We start from the raw sequence: 13,312 nt of genomic DNA on the forward strand, positions 1-13,312 counted from the left end.
CGGGCTCACGCTTGTGTTCGCTCTACATAGACATGAACGAACATCGCTCAAAACAGTGAGGCGACACACGTCAGCTTAAACCACAATATCACTCTATATTTCAGCTGCTTGGCAGTAATGTTAGCTGACCAGACGAAGGTCTCTCCATGAATCAATGCTGATCCTAGTGTTGACTTTTCCTGCATTAGCGCAGGCTGAGGCAGCGGGGCTCCGCAGCGAGTAATGTTACCGTCTCCGCCTGCAGCCGGAGAGAGCAGAGGAGACACCGGCACCCGGTCGGTAACGAGACGACAACGTTTCTCTCTGCGGAGCCCCGTCACTTCACAAGACACGGAAAACCTCAGTTGGTCTGGAGGAGCTGCAGCAGTTATTTCTGCACAAACGTCCACTCTACATTTACTAGATATTGTCAGAGCTAAACTAACTCTTCTGCAGTGTGTAGTGAGCGTGCCTTCACGCCTAGAGGTGGAGCGAGTACGCGAGAATGCGCGCAGTGTCTGAGTGAAGGCAAGCAGGCAGAGGAGGAGCAGAGTCCGGCCACATGCAAGATCGCATATGCTAGCTATGCGCCCCAACCCGGTACATTTATACGCTTAAAAAGTTACAAACAGTCTCTTTAAAGGGACTGTTTGTAACTTTCTAAGCGTATAAATGTAGCGGGTCGGCACACATGCGCGCTCGCATTTGTGCGTTCGCGTGTAGCTGCTGTACCCTCCTCCTCTGCCTGCTCGCCTTCACTCAGACAGCTCAGCTCGCTCCACCTCTAGACGTGAACGTGCGCCCACTACACACTGCAGAAGAGTTAGTTTAGCTCTGAGAATATCTAGTGAATGCATAGGGGACGTTTGTGCAGAAATAAATGCTGCAGCTCCTCCAGACCAACTGAGGTTTTCCGTGTCTTGTGAAGTGACGGAGCTCTACAGAGATTTACGTTGTCTTCTTGTTACCGACCGGGTGCCGGTGTCTCCTCTGCTCTCTCCGGCTGCGGGCAGAGAGAGCAGGGAGACACGCTGCAGAGCCCCGCTGCCTCAGCCTGCACTTAGGCAGGAAAAGCCAACACTAGGATCAGATCTAAATCATGTTCATGGAGAGACCTTCGTCTGGTCAGCTAACATTACTGCCAAGCAGCTGAAATATAGTGATATTGTGGTTTTAGCTGACGTGTGTCGCCTCACTGTTTTGAGCGACGCTGACTTTCGTTGATTTCACGGCCACAGGTGACGCTGTTAAGAAGCATTTCTGAAAGTTACAAACAGTCCCTTTAATATCCTGTCATCCACTTTTTATTGTGCTGCACCATCGCACTTTGTTCACTGTGTTATGTTCTGCTTGTGACTGTTTTTGGTATGTCTGTGTTTGCACCTTGGTACGTGAGCAACGACATTTCGTTTTAACCGTGTACCTTGTATGTGGAAAAATGACAGTAAAGTTGAACTTGAACTTGAACTTGATCTTTCAATAAATATCACGTTTCAAATTCCCCGGTATTCCGCGGTATTTGACAGCTTCCCTCCTCTGCCCTCCTCTGCTCTTCTCCCTGACACTCGGCCCTCCCCCTGCTGCTGCGGGAATGCTGGGTTGTTTACATTACTGGCTCGCAGGTCAGGAGCTGATGAGAGGGGCCTACTAGTCCTAGTGCAGAGACACACGTCCACACATCTACACTGATCTCTACCAGCTCAACAGCAACTCTCTCTTTCAAGAGGAAACGTTTCAGCGCTCAGGCAACGAGGCCAAACACTTTTAGGAGCGACCTTGGAGAGAGAGAAAAGGGAAAACAAAGACAAGCGCCATAACTCCCCATCAGGAGGAAGGATCAGCGAGGAGAAGGAGGAATAGCTGAGCAACAAGAGGCAACACTTCCTGGTAAGACACGTTAACAGAGAGCTGACAGTCAACCTGTGAGTCTCTACTACAATTGCACGTCACACAGCTTTATTCTGGCTTATTTAAAGTCTTATAAAGCTCACACATTGTCTCTGTTTCTACTGCAAACTCAGTTGGAAAAAGTTTCTAAGAAGTTCGGCTAGTAGCTTAGCCTGTTAGCCGGCTAGCTAGCCGCATAGCTAACTTTCACTACCTTGAAGTGACACCTCCTGTCATTTATAACATTAACAACAACAACAACAACAGTTTAATGTTAAACATACATACATACACGTTATAAAAGGACAACTTTCTCCTAACTTATAGCTTTCAAGACATGTAGTTAAACCAGTATAGCTAAATAAAGTAGCCACTCACTGATACCATGCTAGTGTTACTATGTTACAGTACAAGTATACTGCATCATTACTTCCTTATACGGCCTTTTACTTATACAATTGTAGGTTTTTATTCTAAAATATGACACTAAACTTCACATAACATGTGTGTATTTACTCTGTGTTGTCACAATCCTGCTTGTTTGTCTTTGCACATGTTTGTGTGTAACTTATAGGTGTGGTTAATAATAATTCTCTTCTGTAAAACTAGTACTAGAAAGTAATATAAATATTAATGCATTCCTACAAACTTATTTTACTGTGCATTACTATAGTGTCATGCATTGAAACACAAATTATAGAGATAAACAGAGTGACATATTACCATGCAAATGAATACAAAAGAGGACGGTGTAACCTTATACATACATACATACATACATGCATACATACATGCATACATACATACATACATACATACACGTTATACAGTTTGAGAAAGGACAACTTTCTCCTAACTTTCTCTTTTACTTATGCAATTGTAGGTTTTATTCTAAAATATGAGACTAAACTCACATAACATGTGTGTATTTACTCTGTATTGTCACAATCCTGCTTGTTTGTCTCTGCACATGTTTGTGTGTAACTTATAGGTGTGGTTTATAATAATTCTCTTCTGTAAAACTAGTACTAGAAAGTAATATAAATATTAATGCATTCCTACAAACTTATTTTACTGTGCATTACTATAGTGTCATGCATTGAAACACAAATTATAGAGATAAACAGAGTGACATATTACCATGCAAATGAATACAACAGAGGACGGTGTAACGTTATACATACATACATACATATATATATACATACATACATACATACATACACGTTATACAGTTTGAGAAAGGACAACTTTCTCCTAACTTTCTCTTTTACTTATGCAATTGTAGGTTTTATTCTAAAATATGAGACTAAACTCACATAACATGTGTGTATTTACTCTGTTGTCACACTCCTGCTTGTTTGTCTTTGCACATGTTTGTGTGTAACTTATAGGTGTGGTTAATAATAATTCTCTTCTGTAAAACTAGTACTAGAAAGTAATATAAATATGAATGCATTCCTACAAACTTGTTTTACTGTGCATTACTATAGTGTCATGCATTGAAACACAAATTATAGAGATAAACAGAGTGACATATTACCATGCAAATGAATACAACAGAGGACGGTGTAACGTTATACATACATACATACATACATACATACATACATACATACATACACGTTATACAGTTTGAGAAAGGACAACTTTCTCCTAACTTTCTCTTTTACTTATGCAATTGTAGGTTTTATTCTAAAATATGAGACTAAACTCACATAACATGTGTGTATTTACTCTGTATTGTCACAATCCTGCTTGTTTGTCTTTGCACATGTTTGTGTGTAACTTATAGGTGTGGTTAATAATAATTCTCTTCTGTAAAACTAGTACTAGAAAGTAATATAAATATTAATGCATTCCTACAAACTTATTTTACTGTGCATTACTATAGTGTCATGCATTGAAACACAAATTATAGAGATAAACAGAGTGACATATTACCATGCAAATGAATACAACAGAGGACGGTGTAACGTTATACATACATACATACATACATACATACATACATACATACATACACGTTATACAGTACAACTTTCTCCTAACTTTCTCTTTTACCAATGCAATTGTAGGTTTTATTCTAAAATACGAGACTAAACTTCACATAACGTGTGTATTTACTCTGTATTGTCACACCCCTGCTGGTTTATGTTTGTTTGTCTTCTAGTACTAGTACTAGAAAGTAATATATCTGCAACTGCCCACATATTCATGCATTCCTACAAACTTATTTTCACTATGCATTACTATAGTGTCATGCATTGAAACACAAATTAGATACATACATACACGTTATACAGTACAACTTTCTCCTAACTTATAGCTTTCAAGACATGTAGTTAAAAACCTGTGATGAAACATGACAGTAGCTAAATAAAGAAGCCACTCACTGATACCATGCTAGTGTTACTATGTTACAGTACAAGTATACTGCATAATTACTTCCTTATACGGCCTTTTACTTATGCAATTGTAGGTTTTATTCTAAAATATGACACTAAACTTCACATAACATGAGTGTATTTACTCTGTGTTGTCACACTCCTGCTGGTTTATGTTTGTTTGTCTTTGCAGTGTTTGTATGTAACTTATAGGTATGGTTTATTATAATTCTCTTTCTGTAAAACTAGTACTAGAAAGTAATATATCTGCACATATGCATTCATTCGTACAAACTTATTTTTACTGTGCATTATTATAGTGTCATGCATTGAAACACAAATTAGAGATAAACAGAGTGCCATATTACCATGCAAATGAATACACGAGAGGACAGTGTAACGTTATACATACATACATACATACATACATACACGTTATACAGTTTGCCAAAGGACAACTTTCTCCTAACATGTAGTTCAACCTGTGGTGGAAACATGACAGTAGCTAAATAAAGTAGCCACTCACTGACAAACAATGCTAGTGTTACTATGTTACAGTACAAGTATACTGCATAATTACTTCCTTATACGGCCTTTTACTTATGCAATTGTAGGTTTTATTCTAAAATATGAGACTAAACTTCTCAGGCATTGCATAACATGTGTGTATTTACTCTGTATTGTCACACTGCTGCTGGTTTATATTTGTTTGTCTTTGCAGTGCAGTGCATGTTTGTATGTAACTTATAAGTGTGGTTTGTTATAATTCTCTTCTGTAAAACTAGGAAACGTACTAGAAAGTAATATATCTAGTAAATATTCATTAATTCCTACAAACTTATTTTTACTGTGCATTACTATAGTGTCATGCATTGAGATAAACAGAGTGACATATTACCATGCAAATTAATACAACAGAGGACACCGGACTGTGTCGTAATAAATCTACACACCTGTATTGACCACAATTGCTGCTCATCTACTTGATCTATTAGGGAAAATGAGAGTTTCAATGTACCTCTGCATTGTACGTCTGATGTTACATCTGCATCTGATTTGATTTTGATTGATCTGATTTGATTTTCATTTGAAAGGGACAATGCAATTTAACATAGTTCCAATCCAGGGCATGAAACTGATGTGCTGCACAGAGAGTTTATAGGTATTACTCTTTCAATCTACACTTTCAATCAAAATATATGATAAAACCACAATACACTACAAATATGGAAATGCAATAAAATACACATACCACAATACACTAATACACATCCACTAATACACTTTGGTAATTTACAGTAAAATTAGCTAAAAAATGGATACAGCGCTGTTTTGCTTTTAACCTGCACTTAACCGTTGTTGTAAAGGACTTTATATCTGGAATTAATGTGATATCAACCAATCGATTATGAGTGTTAGTTGACTAAGAATTCTTTGGTCGAGGACAGCCCTAGAAGAAAATAAGTGACCTTGACTTTGGTTTGATTGCTTGTTGGTTCACTAGTTAGATTGTGCTTCATACCTCCTTGTAAAACATGCAAAGTGTTGGTATTCAAGTGACTGAGTTAGTTGTGGAGCAGGCTTTAAGGCCTGCTGGAAGTTCAGAGGCCAGCAGCAGATTGATGAGGGATTAAGGGCAGAAGGCCTATGACTGATACATTGACCAGTTCCCATTAAAAATGATTAATGTTCACAATAGTGCAAATGTTTAGTGATAGATGGCATACAGAGTTTAATAAATAAATAAGTTGTTTCAATTAATCAAATTACATCTTAATAATGAATTACCTTTTAGAAATTTAAGAGCTAATATATGAATTTATTTATATTTTAACCAGCTTGATTTTTTTACCATGTTTTAGCTCCAACCGTCACCGATGTGGCAATAATATGTTGTTAAGCTACAAAGTGGTTAGATCACCTCTGTATTTCCTCTAAACCCTTAGGCCATGTTTACAAGTCTTACTACTAACAAATGTTTCCTCGCCATTAAGTCCTTTTCAGTGGAAATTGTACTAAATGATTACAGTTAAAGTGTATTGTGTTTAGACTCATCTCCGTCTGGAACATCCCAAGTGCTGCTTCCAGCTGCCTGTTTCACACCATTAAACACCATAAGCGTTATAGCCTGGAAGACTATTTGGAAGAGAACTACTGGTAGTTGTAGAGATGGTTTATTTGAATGAAAAATAAATCAAGAAGAAGTAGGCTATGTTTTGGGAAGAAAGTTTTTTGTGTGTGACTCACTGATTTTTTTTGTGAGTCAGAAGGTTATTGCAAAACCATTACATACTGGCAGCATCTACAGTTGTATTCGGACCTGAATGGCTCATCTATAATAATAATAATAATTTTATATATATGTTTTAAAATATATAATTACAATAACAATAATAATAATAATTATAATAATAATAATTATAGCAATAATAATATTAGCAATAGCAATAATAATAAACCCAGTGGCACAACCAACAGGAAAGTAAAACAAAACTCACCTCTCCGAGGCCTAACCGTTTTGGGGGTCACACGTAGGGTGAAAATGTATCTCATGCCATGTTGCTGTCGCTGCCAATCACAGAAAAATATTTCAGGCGTCATACCATCACATTTGGCTACGCTGCAGAGAGATGATTCAGACAAGAGTTAGTGGGAACTGACATACCTTGTTGACCCAATTATTACTCACTTCTCTGTTGCCACACTCGATCACCGTCAAAGACAACAGGCTGGAGTCTGCCAGCATCATCAGGTGATGGAGAGATGAACACCGGCTGGCTCTGTGAAGTTGACTATCAAGGAATGTGTCATGAACTGGACGATCAGCAAATGGCTGCCAAATGTTTGCATCGGTCTCTGTGGTGGTGAGGGATTTCTGCCAGTTTATCCTGCTTTGAATTTCAGCTGATGAGATGTGGATTACTTTTGACAGGCTTTGGCAAAACTTAATTATTTTGCCTTGTTCTATTGTTTGGATTTAATAAGGATAGACTAGGAAGTGGTGATAGCAGAGGTGATCAGTAGTGTTTCGCCTGATTGAATCTGAAAGTAGTAGCACTTAGAAAGAGGAACTTTGTCATCAAAATTACTTTACTTTTTTCCTTGGAAGAGGCACTGATGATGTGTCCTTATCAGAAAGAAGTTGACCTTCTTAAAAGCACACATAAACTAGGGATGGGACGATACACCAATCTCCCAATTCGATACTATCACGATAATTGTGCGAATTGCATATGCATTGCAATTTTTAAGTATTGCAATTCGATATTACGATTAATTGGGATTTTTGTTAACATTTTTAACACTAGACCATGGGAAAAAGTTGAATCATACACTTCTAGAGACTTTTACTTTGGAAAATATCTAAATTGATAAGGTGAAATGTTTGATTTTCAGCATGTATGTAGCCAGAGATGTCCTGAAGTCAAATATTTGTGAGGGAAATGTATTAATAAATAATGCCTGATAATGGCTGATTATCAGGCATTATTTATTAATACATTTCCCTCATAAATTAGTGGTATTTTCTTTTAATTTATGGATTCATGGGGGACATATATTGTTTTAAACTACAGGTAAATATAATCCATCAATCTTATTTCTATATATGTATTTTGTATATACAGTTCCTTATGTTCTGGCGTCGGCCGATTTGACCATGGAGATGCGAGTGACGGCTGGCTTGACCGCACGTTACCGCGATACGATAACGTTTCCCGTCCATGATAGAGTTAGCGTGCAGCTTTAGCCATGATGTAACTGCGATAACTTCCTTCTACCTCCGTATAGACTCGAATGAAGCAAATATATGGATTCTGGCATTTAACAAAATCAAGATACATAGGTGAATTGATTTTTTTCCCCCACACCTAACCAACATATACTGTTTATTTACCAGGCTTTCCTTATGATTTTTGGGTTCACATACATACAAATAGGGCTCCTAGGCCATACATATGTTATCTGTCAGTGCGAGACATTCTACTACTACGACATTCAGTGTGAGACCTAAAATGCCATTCATTGGTGTGGAGAAATCTGCAGCACCCAAAGCAGTGATTTAGCACAGTGGAATTCACTAAATCGCTCTATCCTGTGAGAGTTTCCTGTTTTAGCCCTGGAGCTGGGCCCTCTGCTGGATTAAAGATCAGATGAGACATTTGTCATCTGACCACTTTAGCAGTCATCTTGCCTTTGGGTTTCATAAAGAACAAAAAATGTTAGCTATGTTTTTTTTTCCATTCGCAAAGCATATTTGAAGGAAGATGCTTCCTAAGGCCATTTTTTGAGCTACATTAAACACTGTCTTTTGCATGATGTCAAAGACCTTGGCCAAGCATTGTACAGAAATGATGCTGGCAAAGGTAGCAGATCGCTACTCAGGATATAGGCTCGTTTGGTGTACTTTCTTTGTGATTAGTTGTTGTATTATTAAATGGTAAAAAGCAAGAAAAAGAAAATACAAGCTTGATGCCTTCCCAGATGAATTTAGAATTGAGTCTTTCCTTTCCAGGCTCAGTTTGGTTAGAGTTTAGAGTAAGGTCTTTGGCAATGAGAGTGGGCTGTCTAAGCAGCTCCGTACACTCCCCTCAAACAGCCAGCCAGTCAATATTTTTCATATCCATCTCCCTTCTATCTGATGAAGGGTCACTGATGTTTCAAGCATTCAAATATCCTTGGAGGATGCCTCGCGGCTCCCCGTGTCACGTGGAAAGTTCTCAATTTCTCTGTGGTATTGATGCCTTTTCTCAATGGGCTCCGTAGTGCTCAGGGGGGAAACAGACTACAAAGACATGCAAAAACAAAAATTACTGACCTAGGACCCCGTTTAAAGTTTATGAAACGCTTCCAGTGCCCCTTGGTCAGCTTGTGCCATGACCACACAATATGAGTGGTTTATTTCACTACAAAGGGTGTTAGAGAAAGGTTTTAATCATGCTTTATTTATTTATTTATTTATTTATTTATTTTTCACAACCGTGGTCTTGTCTTTGGCTCCCAAATTCTGCTCTAAATGAAACAACTCTATTTATATGTAATGGAGTTATGAACCTTTTAAATTAACGGATTAATTAAAGCAATACCATTAAAGGCTATTTTTTTCTTACTTGCAGAAGAGCAGAAAAAATATTAAACAAAGATGAAGAAATAGCTTTAATACGCCTGCCTTTTCAAAGTGCACACTGGAAAGGTTAAAATGAGGCCCACTTAGAAATAATGTTGTTAAGCTACTGAGAAGGTGGGTAAACATTTAAATCATTTTGATGTACTGACAGAAATAGCCTTTTGTATGAATTATTTAGAGATACTGACTTGATTGAAATAGTAAAGTTGCACCTACCCGACTTTTTCAGTCCCGATTCTGAAATAGATGCAGTACCTGGGTTTTGGGTATCGACCGACACCGAGTACAGAGTATAGATGCTGAGTATCGTTGTAACAGGGACGGCCCACATTTCCCATCATGCCTGCCTAGTCCCGAGTGCTGGACTGAGTGGTTTAAGTTTACTGTTTTATGTTCCAAAATGCAAATGTTACTTTTGTTAGTGTTTGTAATGTAATGCATCTGTTCAGAACATGGTGGCGTAGGGTGGTAATATACGATACGATCGTACGAATAAAATAAAAAATAAACTAAAACAATAATCATTTTCGATCCTGCTTTTGATTTCGATGGTCGAAATCGGTAGGTAGTTTTGATCGATTTTCCATTAAGAATCAAAATTGTGACACCCCTAGTTTTCACACAATACTGAAAACTGAGAGCACAAAGCGCAGCTGGTACCCGTGTAGCGATACTGTGGAAAACGAGTATTGAAACCCTCTCAAATCTTCAGTATGGATGTTTACTGTATCTATACTTCGATATTTTTGACAACACTAGTATTATATATGAACTGTGTCTGTAGGTCACTGCATGTTGAGGAATAAGCTGCTGTTTGTTGCCATCTAAACAAAGCCACCAAATCCATGTTGGCATATTGTGAACTGTGCTGAAAATCTGGCTCTCAAGCAGCATCCTCTTTTTTTTTTTTATTGGAGATCACTCTCCAATCATCCCCTCTCTTTCTCTTTTGATTATCCACACGCAAAAATACAAATCCCTCAGGATACAAATTCACTTTCACAGCATAATTACAAGATGCTATATGCCACTGTAAACACCACATCAGTGACAGTGACAGTATGCATTTGTCACGAGATGAGACAAAAGCAGAATGAATTCATGAACAGAATGAGGGAGGAAGGGAGAAGGATTTTTTTGTGTGTGTTGCTTGCTGACTGTGCTATGGGCGTTTGTTCCAACCTCATCACAAATGAGCGTTAATGTTTCACACGGGATTTGCTGCAGAAGAGAGCAAATTTGTATGAGAGCATCTTGTTTTGACTGTCTGTTTTGTCCTCCTTTTCAGTGTGAAAAGCCAGGGACATTTTGCTGTCTCTTCTGCCCTTTCTTTTTTTTTCACATTCTTTCTTTTCTTGTGACATTGCGAGTTGATCCAGGACTAGGGCCAGCGGAGGCCTTTCTTAAGGGATCAGTATCAATTTTGTAAAGCCAGATTCGTTATGTATTGTAACCCATTGCACTTTGGGTTTACCAGCTGTTAACATCGCCTCAGTGCGCTCCGTTGCTGCCCTGGAAAATATATGTAACCCACAATGTTGTGAGCTACTGAACTGCTAAACTGTGCAAGCAGTTTCAATTAATGATATTCACGTTGTCATTGTGCGTCCACCAGAGAGAGCAGAGCTACAAAGGGTTGAGTTTACAATTTTCAGATGTGCCATGGATGTAATGCTTTTAGTTGGAAGCTGCATCAGAACATCATGTTTTGTTCATGCATCCAAATCTTGTCTGTCAGAAATCCTCCATATTTTCCACAGTTCCACATAGAGCTGCAACGATTAATCGATTAGTTGTCAACTATTAATCGCCAACTATTTTGATAATCAATCAATCGAGTATTTTTTTAAGTAAAAAGGTCACATTTTTTCTAATTCCAGCTTATTAAATGTGAATATATTCTGGTTTCTTTACTCCTCTATGACAGTAAACTGAATATCTTTGAGTTGTGGACAAAACAAGACATTTGAGGACGTCATCTTGGGCTTTGAGAAACACTGATCGACATTTTTTTTACCATTTTCTGACATTTTAAAACCAAACAACTAATTGATTAATGGAGAAAATAATCGAGAGATTAATCAACAATGAAAATAAGCGTTAGTTGCAGTCCTAGTTCCACACAAACACTCCTCTCCATGAATATTATACACAATATTATGAGACAATGCAAAATATCATAGGAAATTGTGTTTTTTCTAAATGCGATGCAGAAAGGATGCGTTTAATAGCTAAATACTATTAAATGTGTCATCATGCATGCACTGTGCAGCTGTGTTATGAAGAAAAATCTATATATCAGATTGGTCTTGGTACAGATGAATACCGCTTAAATGAATTGAATCACATGCAAAAAAAACAACTTCATTTTGTAATCCATATTCTTTTTGTTTTCCCGCTGCCTCCTCGTTTGGGTGCGGGGGACATCTCTCTCCCCCTCCTCAGCCTGTGTTTGTACCGTGACTCACAGCTGTCTCTCATGGTCTCCCTGGTCTCTTGGTTCGGCCGGGGGCTTTGAGGTTGTGGTCAAGGCCTGGGGGCATGAAAAGGAGTCATAATGAGAATCTCCCCTCAACTCCTGCTGCCTAACCTGCCCTCCAGCCCCTTTGTCTCACTCCCTTTTCACCGCCATGCCACCCATCTCTTCTCCTCTTCCTGTATTGCTGCCTCTCGTCTTAGACACTTCTCCTTGATTACCACCCCCTCCCTCTTCTCTATATAGTTTCCTTACTACTTCTTCCCACCCCTCAACCTCCGTGACTCTCAATCTGTCCCCCATTCTTGCCTCCTGGGGGTCCCCTCCACACAGGGCCTCCCCTCAGCCTCCTCCTCCCTGCCCAGCCTGGCCCACAGTCAATGGGAGGCAGGCAGCCTGACTCCCTCAGAGCAGCAGGAAGCTGCAGCAGCAGGGGTTAGGCCTGTATGGCGCTGCCGGCTGGCTCTGTCAGAAGTCCTGCCAAGCCAAGGATGAGAGACCTTTGCCAGTGCGGTATTGGGGCACCGAATAAAAATATTTTACAGATGTCTGAAGTCAGGCATCAGGAGTCAGCAGCGGCTTACTCAGGCCTAGAGCAGAGGTGTCTTTTAAGTGCAAACGATGTGCATGCTAATGTATTTGTGTGTAGGATTTACGATAAAGAAAATGAACTTTAATGGATTAGAGAGGGCTTAATAAAGTGGTCCTCAGGAGTCTGGGCATTTCAGGAAGTGGGTGTGTGTGGCAGGAGGAGGGAGGCAGGCTGGTCTCTTTCTGGATTGGCTGGAGGAAAAGTGATTGATTTGGTGGGGTTGTGTTTTGAAGAGGGGGGGGGAATCCAATGATACTGTGAATGCCTGGCAGGGTTCCCAACCAGTTCTGGCTTGACAGTTTAACAGTGAATATTTAACATTGCGCCACTCTGCGGGGCTCGGCTGTAAACAGCAGTCAGCACGCAGCATAGCAGCAAAAGCCTGCGTGACACTGGGCCTTGGTTGTGAAGCCCACCTAAAAACAAACGCACGAGCAGGAAGCACATCTTGAAGTTGTGATTTTAGAAAAAGGCAGATGGCATGGGCTGGTGGTGTCACACTGTAAAAAAACCACCAGGATCGCCTGATGAAAGCAGCTCCCGCTTGCTTTGAACAGCAAGTCTGTCATGGTTGGTGTCTGCTGTGTGGCTCCGGGTCAAACTGTGATACGCAACTCCTGGAATTTGCGCTTTTTAAGTTTTTCATGTTCAAATCGTCTGAGGGGGAAAAACAGAGGGGGGAAAAAAACAGGAAGTTTCATTAATATTAATATTCTAATATGTGAAGGAGGGAGGGAAGACCTATCTGGTTTATCTGCTTTCAACCCCTGTTGTGGAGCGTTTCTCTCTCTCTTTCTGTTTCTCTTGCTCTCGTTCTTCCCTTCTGTCTTTCCCTGCAATTTCAGTATAACTGCTGTTTTTCTGTT

The 13,312-nt window shown here is 39.4% G+C and overlaps 1 protein-coding gene across 2 annotated transcripts in view; it reads left to right on the forward strand.

Annotated features, from left to right (window-relative positions):
* The first annotated feature begins 1,552 nt into the window (after positions 1-1,552).
* The window catches only part of nek7 (NIMA-related kinase 7), a 77,611-nt gene continuing 65,851 nt past the window's right edge, over positions 1,553-13,312 (forward strand). The window contains exon 1 of one of the 2 annotated variants that reach the window (XM_037769521.1): positions 1,553-1,866. The gene's annotated coding sequence lies outside the window, so the exon portion shown is untranslated. The remainder of the gene's footprint in view (positions 1,867-13,312) is intronic. The other variant, XM_037769519.1, reaches the window with a different exon arrangement.

The sequence above is a fragment of the Sebastes umbrosus genome, chromosome 5, assembly GCF_015220745.1.
Source record: "Sebastes umbrosus isolate fSebUmb1 chromosome 5, fSebUmb1.pri, whole genome shotgun sequence".
NCBI lineage: Eukaryota > Metazoa > Chordata > Actinopteri > Perciformes > Sebastidae > Sebastes > Sebastes umbrosus.